This window comes from Myotis myotis, unplaced genomic scaffold (genome assembly GCF_014108235.1).
Source record: "Myotis myotis isolate mMyoMyo1 unplaced genomic scaffold, mMyoMyo1.p scaffold_m19_p_3, whole genome shotgun sequence".
In the NCBI taxonomy this organism is placed as follows: domain Eukaryota; kingdom Metazoa; phylum Chordata; class Mammalia; order Chiroptera; family Vespertilionidae; genus Myotis; species Myotis myotis.
The window spans coordinates 208,731,189-208,742,068 of NW_023416335.1; the positions used below are offsets into that span (position 1 = coordinate 208,731,189).

Here is a 10,880-nt window from a genome sequence, read left to right on the forward strand (position 1 = left end):
ACACCCGTGACCAAAGTGTGTCCAGTGATCTCACAGAAGACATCAAACATGGTGCCTGCACCACGAATGTGCTCACAGAGACACGTGCACAAGGATCCTGCACCCTTGGCCTTAACCTCAGTATGACTTACGGTGCAGGAACGTTTTTAACAGGTTTTAAAATAAAACACCCATCTGGGAGGTGGGGGGAGGTGGGGGAGGCAGACACACGAGCTCAGTTGTGCCTACTCCTGACTCTCACTATGTGCTTACAACTTCAAATTCTGTGCCCACCCTACTCCCATGCTTGTTCTGAGTAACCAAAAACAGACAAAAGCAACCTGAGGAGAGATTTCTGGACTATTTTGTCTTTCTCCATGTAGATGGAGATATAAATGCTGCTTTGGGTTCCATAATCTTAGGGGGCTATGTTTACAGAGTAAAATACATCCTACCAAATCAGGAAACTGAATAATGGAACCTCTGCAGTGAGAGTTAGGTCCCTGATGGTGAACAAGAGAATCGAGGGGCTGGGGGGTGCAGAGGACAGACGGAGAAGTCCCATTTCAATGACTTGTGACATAGTGCTCCCTTCCTCCGTTCTCCTCCCTTCACTGCTCTCCTTGCCCCTTTGAACAGAAGGTGCAGAGAAGGGCATCAGAAAGAGGCTAGACTTTTAAGAGGCAGCTTTCCGACTTTGCACACAAACAGGTAACAGGAAGGTACAGTAAAAATCCTCTCATCTGAAACTGTCGGCAGAAACAACCTGTAGCACGACTGAATAGCTGCACAACATTGATGCTCTCTCTGCAGGTTACCTAGAAGTGTTTTGTTTTTCTTATACTTGAAATAGCTTTTACAATATTATTTTGGTGGCTTTCTTTCCTCTCTTCCAGTGGGCAATGGAGAAAGTGGATGATGGGATTTAAGGACGTTTGAGGGGAGAAAAGGAAGGATATGGCATTCTTTTTTTTTTTTTCTCCTTAAACATAGAGGTTTAATCAAACTCCCATATGTTGAAATTGCTCCTCATATTACTGGTTTTACATGGACACAGAAACTAGGCACTTTAGAGGTGCACTTGCATGGCAGGCTGGGCCCCCCTTTTCTACATTTTATTTTACTTCTTTAGTATAGTGGTACTTAAAATCACTGGTTCACTTAAAAAACAATAAAATGTTAAACTCTACTAATGTACAAATAAGCTGAAAAGTTGCATTTTATGTGTATTTTTTGCCATAGCAGGTACTGTATTTCTCATGCTGGATTTCAAAAACAAAAAAAAAAAAATCAAAAACAAAAAACTAAAGGGTGGTGTTTTATTGGATTGTGACAGGTTGAATAATAAGGAATTAAGTCTTCGTCATTTCATTAAAGCTGAGAGATGATGTAATGCATATATAAGAGTTTTCTGAAGGGTTTTTTTGGGCTTTTAAACAGCTTATTTTTGTTTTTGTTTAGTATTTTATTTTATTTTGGAAAGATATGATTGTATTATGTGCAACTCAGTTGCTTACATTATAACTACAAAATATTTTTGGGTTCCTGGAAAAAAAAAAGAAAAAAGACTAATAAATGTGTTTGGCTGCTAAGCATTTATTGAGGTTTCCTGTTTTATTCTGCCAATTTAATTTGCTCGTTTGTTGAATATTTGTATTCTGCTACTCCTCGCTCTCCCTGCTCCACACCTGAAAGCTATCCAAACTTCAGCATCTGAATTGGGCCTCAACTTTGTCTGTCTTGCCTTGGTATGTTTTTGTTGTTGGGGTTGGCCGGTTAGTGGTGGGTTTCTGCTTCTTGCTCTTGCTGCCTGCTGCAGTGCAGATTTCAAATTCTCTAACAGAAATTAATGTTGTCCCCTTTAATCCTTATTTGCATTTGGAGTGAGAGCACTAGAGTAGAGGAGAGAGAAGACTCCTGCCGGGGGCTGGCTGCATCCCCCCTCTGCTGCTCCCATGGAAGAGAACCAACCAGCTTTCCAGGAAACACTCCCGCTGCTCCCTGCCCATAAAGGCGAGGTTTTCTTATTTACCATTAGCTGCTAAAATAGAGAATTGTTGAGACATGGGATTATGAAACACCTCTAGAATGGCCAAGGGGAGGAAGGTAGGGAAGCTAATACTAGCTCCTGGGTACTGTGTTTGACTTAATTCTCAGAATCCTGTGTGAATGGACAGCAAACCACATTTCATGAGGAAACTGTGGCTCAGAATAATTTAATTAGCTGATCATAGGTAGCATTGGTTGATTGCTTACTATCAGCTGGGCACTGCACTAAGCACACTGTGTCTATTCATTTAATTGAAACTTATCACAGTCACTGCTGAACCCATACGAGGAACCCAAATAGGATTCAAAAGTTACCAAACTGCCTGTGCTGCCAAGCTCCTGGGCTTCTGAGGAAATGGTCTTAAAACAAGCCTGTTGTACACAGTGGTAGGCCATATACCACCCAGTTCTTTTATCATAAGTAAACACTGGGAAATCCGAAGTGAGAAGAGGTGAGCGCTTCAAAAACATCTTGAAGGCCGGTCTGTTCACAAGTAAGTGCTTTTTTTTTTTTTTAAGAAAAAGATCGTTGCAAACACTACGAAGAACCTTATCAACAAAGACTTTGGATATTTTAAAAATGCATCAATGGCCCGGCTGGCGTGGCTTAGTGGTTGAGATCGACCTGTGGACTCAAGGGTCCTGGGCTCGATCACCAGTAGGGGGTGTGCAGGAGGCAGCCGATCCATGATTCTCTCTCATGGATGTTTCTCTCTCTCTTTCTCCCTCTCCCATCCTCTTCCTTTAAACAAATCAGTAAAAACAAACAAAAAATATGCATCGACCGCCCCCCCCCTTCCCGCGCGGGAGGAGGGTCGCGGCCGCCAGCATGGGCCGCAGTTTGACTCCCCGCACAGTCCCAGGCCTCTGGCCCCGGCCGCGCCCTCCCTCGGCCCTCCCTCGGCGGGGCCCTGCTGTCCCGCCCCGGGAGCCATAGTCCCTCCCCCGAGGCCGGCAGCCCCTCCTCCAGCTCCAGACAGCGGGTCTACGGATCCCCAGCGTCCATCGCGGGGGCCAAGCCGGACGGTTCAGCGCCCGAGGGGCCCCGCGCCCGCCGCGTCCCCCCTCCTGGCTCTCCTCGCGGCCGCCGCCGCCCGTGAACCCGGCGGTGGACGGGCCGCCGCTGCGCCAGGCCGCGTGGGGCGGGATGGCAGCCGGCTCGTTGCTGGAGGCCGGCCTGGCCCGGGTGCTCTTCTACCCGACGCTGCTGTACACGGTGCTCCGCGGCACCGTGCCGGGCCGGGCGCGCCGCGACTGGTACAACCGCATCGACCGCACGGTGCTGCTGGGCGCGCTGCCGCTGCGGAGCATGACGCGCCGGCTGGTGGAGGACGAGAACGTGCGCGGGGTGATCACCATGAACGAGGAGTATGAGACCAGATTCCTGTGCAACTCCGCCCAGGAGTGGAGGCAAGGAGGAGTTGAGCAGCTGCGACTCAGCACAGTAGACATGACTGGAGTCCCAACCTTGACTAACCTCCAGAAAGGAGTTCAGTTTGCTCTCAAGTACCAGTCCCTGGGCCAGAGTGTCTACGTGCATTGTAAGGCTGGGCGCTCCCGGAGCGCCACCATGGTGGCCGCGTACCTGATCCAGGTGTACAACTGGAGCCCAGAGGAGGCTGTACGGGCCATCGCCAAGATCCGGCCACACATCCGTATCAGACCTGGCCAGTTTGAAATCCTCAAGGAGTTCCACAAGGAGATGACTGCAGAGGCAGCAAAGAAGGAAACTGTATCACCCGTCACAGACGTGAAGCATGTGGATTAGAAAGAACTCCAGACAACCCTGCTGGCAATAGAATGCAAACGCTTAACAGGACCAATGGGGCTTAAGCCCAGGCAACATAACGGAAGTGTGCTAAGTAAGGGGTCATGTTTCTCCCTTTGTCATGGTTTCGGTTTCCTGAAATAACACTGTTGTATGGCTAGAAAAAAAAAAAAAAATGCATTAGTGGCCCTAACTGGTTTGGCTCAGTGGATAGAGTGTTGGCCTGCGAACTGAAGGGTCCCAGGTTCGATTCTGGTAAGGGCATGTACCGTGGTTGCAGGCACATCCCCAGTAGGGGGTGTGCAGGAGGCAGCTCATGGATGTTTCTAACTCTCTCTCTCCCTTCCTCTCTGTAAAAAATCAATAAAATATATATATTTTAAAAATGCATCAATGGCTAACGGGGGATGTGTTGTAGAATTAAAGGTGGTTGTTAAGACTTTAGCATCTTACTCCGCCTTCCTCACTGGTGTGCCCTGCCGTCCTCACCTTAGGTGACCTCGGGGTATACCTGGAAAATCATGCTAGCAGCAGGCTTCTACATGCCTTCCGTCCTCCCCAGCCACACACTCCCATACTCACCCAAAATTGCTTCTCTCCAGAATCACTAATTGCAGCATTCTTGACCTTGACCTTCTGTCCTCCCAGCCAACTGGTTCCCCCTTCTCTTTGGCTGTGTTGTGACCTCATCAGCCACACCAGGACGCTGACCTGTTTCCTTTCTTCCAGTCCATCAGCCTTCTCCTTTTTCTCACTTGATTACTAATCCAACTTAAATTTTATAACCCATAATTTTAATAACATGGTTGCTAATACCTATAAATTCCCTTGCTGCCCCCCCACCCCCTCCCGTTTAATTGACACCTATGTGATAAAATCCCCACTTTGGAAAAACCCTATTTTCTATTTTTGATGTTCCACTAGCACCCAAAAGCAGCATTGCTGGCAGAAAAAAAAGTCACTGGGCAAATAAGGCTCCTATAAATGTACTGTAACCAGCAGCGAGACCTTGACAATGCCCGGCAAGCGCCCTGAGTCCACTAATACATGGAGAGTATTGCAGGGATCAGAAAAATTGACCCAGATTCTGCTTCCCAACCAGGAGCAGAGAGCAGTGCTTCCCCTCCCAGTGCTGGTTCCTCCAATGCTTGGGATCCTTTTCCTTCCTGCCTCCTGAGTACTTTTAACTTGCCGTTATCCATTCTCTCTTCTGTTCAGCCGGGGTTCTTGCCTGTCAACATGCTCAAGTCCATCCCCTGGTAAAACCTCTCCTTTGGGCTCATGTTCTAACTCCTGCCTCACCAGCTACTGCCCCATTTTCCCCTGGAAAAATGTTCTCCCCTCCCTCCCGAGTCTCTTCCCAATCTGTTTTCTGCCTGTCATCCCCACAGAAGAGCTGTCTCTGAGGTCCTGACAACCTCCCCAGTCCAGTGGACATGACCGTTTGCCTCTTGATATCAGAACCCCTGGATTTCCTTTCATTCTCTAACATGTTCCTTTATTTCCTGCATCCCTTACGTACGCTTCTATCTGGTCATGAAATACTGGGTTTCATCAGTGTTCACACCCAGGCCTTCCTTTGTTGACGCTAAAATCCTAGGCCAGTGATGGCGAACCTATGACACGCGTGTCAGAGGTTACACACGAACTCATTTTTTTGGTTGATTTTTTTTGTTAAATGGCATTTAAATATATAAAATAAAAGTCTTTGTTTTACTATGGTTGCAAATATCAAAAAATTTCTATATGTGACACGGCACCAGAGTTAAGTTAGGGTTTTTCAAAATGCTGACACGCCGAGCTCAAAAGGTTCGCCATCACTGTCCTAGGCAGTGTCATCCACCTCACTGGCCTGCTTTCTTGCTCCTTTTCCTCTGAGCTCTAAATTTTGAAGTATCCCTGGGCTCAGGCCTGAATTCTGTTTTCTGTTCACGTTGTGCCCCCTCTTCCCCAGATGAGTTCAGTCAGCCCGGTGTTTTTAAATATAACACGTCTCCTTCCTGCCTAAATTATATCTCCAACCCTGGCCTTTCTGATCTCCTGTCTACCTAACTAACTGCTTATCTATTTCTAAGTCTAATGGGAAAGTCCCTCCACTTTCCCTGTCAAATCTACTTCCCCAATCTTTTCCATCTTAGTAAATGACACCTGTTCACCCATTTGTCCAAATCCATAGCTTCTTCACATCGCTGATTTAGTCCATCACAAAGTCCTGTCAGTTCCGTACTGAACATATGTCCACATCTCACACCTCACCACAACCAACGTGTGGGTCCAATCACCCTATACGCTCCCCTGGACCATTGCAGTAGCTTCCTAGCGGTCTACCATCTTCCCCTTAACCCCACCCCAGACTATTCTCTGTTCTTGTCACTATCCTCCAATGGTTTCTCCTTACAATTAAAATCCAAACTCCATACCATGATCCATAAACTCCTCACAAATCCCACATGTGCTCTTATCCCCTCTGACTCCTGATCTCAGTCTTACAGTAGCCCGATTAGCCTTCCTTTTTCTTAATCCCACCAAGCTCATGTCTACCTCAAGCCATTATATTTATTTTCCCATTGCTTGGAATGCTCTTTCCTCTGCATCTTTGTCTAGTCACTGATGAAATGTGAGGTCTTACTTGAATATCCTATCAAAAATGGTTGTCACCTCCCCCATCCATACCCTAAACTATTCCATGCTCTTAGCCTGTATATTTTCTTCATAGAACTTACCACTTTCTAAAATTATCTTGCTTATTTTTAAATATATATATATATATTTTATCTATTTCAGAGAGGAAGGGAGAGGGAGAGAGAAATAGAAACATCAATGATGAGAGAGAATCATGGATTGGCTGCCTCCTGCATGACCCCCACTGGGGATCGAGACTGCAACCTGGGCATGTGCCCTGACCAGGAATAGAACCATGACCTCTTGGTTCATAGGTCGACACTCAACCACTGAGCCACACCAGCCGGGCTTGCTTATTCTTTATTATCTTAATCACTGGAATGTCAGGACCAAAAAAGACAATTCTCTTCTGTGTTGCTCACCAGCTCTAAAACCTAAAACCCTTATCTATATGCTAATGACTGCTAAATTTGTATTTCCAACCATTACCATTGAGCTCCACACCCATATACATAATTGTCTACTCAACATTTCAAAACATCTGAATATTTTTTTTGCTTGTTTGTTTTTCCTCCTGCCACTGCCACAAGGATACCTTGGGTTCTATTCATTTTATTTTTTTAATATGTTTTTATTCATTTCAGAGAGAGGGAGAAAGAGATGAGAGAGAATCATCCATCAGCTGCCTCCTGCACTCCCCCTATTGGGGATCAAGTCCACAACCCGGGCATGTGCCCTGTCTGGGAATTGAACCATGATCTCTTGTTTCATGGGTGAATGCTCAACCACTGAGCCACTGTGGCCGGGCAAAAACAACTGGATATCTTAATGGCACTGCAAACTCAAGTCCATCCTGCCCGTTTGCCCCTCCTCCCACCCCATGGCAAATGGCATTACCATCTATTCAATGATAAAACCTAGAAACCAAGGAGCATCCTTGATTCCACCCCCTCACTCTCCATAACTAACTCATCATCAAGCTGGACTGATGGTACCTCTTTAATCTCTGTTCTTAATTTCCTCTGCCAGTTGCTTTGTGCAAGCTAGCCCGCCTACACCCCTGGGTCTTTCTTATCTAGTCTACTGCATTAGCCCAACTGACTTCTCACTTGGCATTCATGCCAGTTCCCCTTCCCACACTCCATTCTATATATAATAGCTGGGACGATATTTTTCAAAGCAAATCTGCTGAAGTCATCCTCCAGCCTATGGCTTTTTAGTGGCTTTCCATTGCTTAGAATACAACCACCAAATATCCTTATTTCCAAGTTTCTCATGGTCTGGCTACCATCTGCTCCAAATTTACCTCCCTCCCTCTCTTCCCACCTTTGTCCTCTCCAACCTCATCAGCTGAGCGTTGTATCCCACTGCCTCGTACAATGCCTGGCACACAGTATGCACTATCGTGGAATGAATGATCCTAATGGGTAACTGGATGCTACATTAAGAATTTGTTTAAGAAATTAGGTATTTGTAAAGCCTGAAAAACAAGGATAGATATAAAAGAGAAAAAAATCAGATCTGTTCATGAGGGCACAAGAGATGCAAAAGTAAATTTAGACATGTTGCTCTTGGTAACAGTGACAACCAGCCGGGAGTGTCTAGGTGACCTTTGAAGATCAAGAACAAAACTCTGGAGAGGCTGCAGACTCAGAAGGTAAGCCTGGCAATATGCAAGCTGTCTCCAAGGGGAGGAAAAGTGGGTTAAACCTTGAGGAAACTCCCACTACTTTCCTTTCCAGGAGTGAGAGAAGGAAGGGTCATCAAAGAAAGCGTAGTCAGAGAGGAGAATAATACAGTTTACGGTTTGTGGAGGTTTTTTGTTTGTTTTTTATTGATTTTGAAAGAGAGAGAGGAAGGAAGGGAAGGAGAGAAACACCTATTTGTTGTTCCACTTATTTATGCATTCATTGGTTTTTTTAAAAAATATTTTTTTATTGATTTCAGAGAGGAAGAGATAGAAACATCAATGATGAGAGAGAATCTTCCATCAGCTGCCTCCTGCATACCTCCACTGGGGATCTTGCCCACAACCTGGGCATGTGCCCTGACCGAGAATTGAACCGTGACCTCCTAGGTCAGTGGTTCTCAACCTTCCTAATGCCACGACCCTTTAATACAGTTCCTCATGTTGTGGTGACCCCCAATTTCATTGTTACAAATTGAACATAATTAAAGCATAGTGATTAATCACAAAAACAATATGTAATTATATGTGTTTTCCGATGGTCTTAGGCGACCCCTGTGAAAGGGTCATTCGACCCCCAAAGGGGTTGCGACCCACAGGTTGAGAACCGCTGTCCTAGGTCAACGCTCAACCACTGAGCAATGCCGGCCAGGCTCATTGGTTGCTTCTTGTGTGTGCCCTGGCCAGAGATTGAACCCAAAACCTTGGCATATTGGGATGATGATCTAACCTACTGAGCTACCCGGCCAGGGCAAGACAGTTTAGTTTCAAAGTAGGAGGAAGAGGCTGTCAAAAAATGCTAAATACTGCAATCACACAGGAAGGATGATTTAGTAAAGGGGGGAAAACTATTTGGCTCAAAAATCAAAATTATGTAAGACATGCAGTGGGAATTTTGCTCCTAGTTTGTTCCCTGCCCATCTCATTCCCTGCATGTGCCCCCCGCCCCAACACTTAGACTTTATCATATTCTTTATGCAAACATATATTGTGGAGAAGGAGCTTTTGTTTATTAGAGAAGTTGTCAGTAATCAATGAGAATGTGGTTTGGAGGAAATAAGAGAGGGCAAGGAGTTATAGTGCAGTGCTAAGGAATAAGTCAGGGAGAGGGATGAATTTGTTGAATACAGGAGTCCTGGACACTGAGTTAGGGAGTCAGCATCTATTTTTAAATCAGAGGAGAAGGGAGACAGAACTGGAGAGATGAAAAATCCATGATAAAATAATTAAAAGCAAGATAGTTTCCTGAAGGAAGAGATAGAAGGCTGGAGGCAGAAACTCCTCTATTTTGCGGAGGAAAAGTAACAGCAAAGTGAAGCAGAGGCAGGAGAAAGGGCTGGAAGGCTGAGGAGACCGTTGCATTTGCAATAGTCACAGTGGCAAGTGAGAACAGTAAACTCCATGGGACATCAAAGCTATGAAACACTGCAAAGAGTGAAAAATTGAAGGAAGTAAATTCATCTTTACAGAATTGTCTGCCCTCACCCCCAAAATGAATCCTCTGCAGCTCAAGAGGGGAGATGGAAGAAGACCTGAAGGATGAGCCCAGGTGACGGATGGGTTTCTCTGATTCAAGGTATGCTGGAGGTGGGCAGGGAGGACACTACAGGAGTGATCTATAGGTTTTTGAGTGAATCTGAAATAAATGAAACAGAAATGGAAAGATGGCAGGAAAGTTATTGGTAAAAACAAGATCTTTACTTGCGATCTAATCAGCAATGTTTAATATCCTCGAAATACCGTTACTGGGAAGGGGGAGTTCGCCTCACCAAACAAGCTGGGAGGTCTTACTTTTAGTGAAGGGCTCAGAAGGCAATTTAAAATGTTTGCTTATTGATTGATTCTTGAAAGAGGGGAAGGGCCGGAGGGGGGTTGGTGGGGAGAGAAAGAGAAACTTCAACTTGCTGTTCCACCCACTGGCTGCCTCCAGAATGTGCTCTGACCAGAGATTGACCTCGTAACCCTTATGCCACCTCATCCAACTGAGCTATCCCACTCAGGGCCAGAAACAGGTCATTGTCAAGCAGCTTGGTACCTTTGGAGTGCCAAGGAAAGGGTACATTTGGAATTAAGAACCAAGTGTCTGGAGACTATCCGCCTGCAATTAACTCCTAGTTGTCCCCTTCCTCATGAACAAACTAAAGACACTCAACCTGCCCATGCCTTTGTCTTGTCATCTGCAAAATGAGATCATAATGACTAGCATTTACTGGGTACTTACTCTGTGCATGCACCAAGGGCTTAACCTGTAGTATTTCATTTACTAATACCTGAGCAACTCAGGGACACAAGGACTTAATGAGATCACTTATGTGAAGCAGTGCTACCTCCATAAACCGAGGAGCTTTTATTATTGTTAGCCAACCAGAGGAGAGAGCGGGACCATCAGGGAACGTTCTCTGGACTGGGCCTTAAGTAGTGAGAAAAAAGGTGTTCCAGAACGGGGGAATGCCTTCTCCAATCCGTGGTGTGACCCGGCGTGGTGTGTGCTGGGAACTATACCGCTTCGTGGCTGAGAGTGCATTATCTCAGGTGGGACGGCCCCACTTCGCTGGGTGAGTGACCCTCAGCACGTCTCTCAGCTTCTGAGTCTCAGTTCCAGCTTGTTGAAGTCCAAGGGGACCACCTGTGTCCGAGTAGAGAATATGGGGTGTTATCCAAGGCGTCCCTTGAGATAAACTTAACAGTGCAGGTGTTGGGGCATTAAATAGTTGCTAGGGAAGAGACTACTCTAAGCAAGCAGGACCGAGGCTAGGCATTATCATCTGACCTGAC

At 46.0% G+C, this 10,880-nt stretch overlaps 1 pseudogene; it reads left to right on the forward strand.

Annotated features, from left to right (window-relative positions):
- Positions 1 to 2,857: 2,857 nt before the first annotated feature.
- LOC118651883 lies at positions 2,858 to 3,972 on the forward strand (annotated as a pseudogene).
- Positions 3,973 to 10,880: the final 6,908 nt, after the last annotated feature.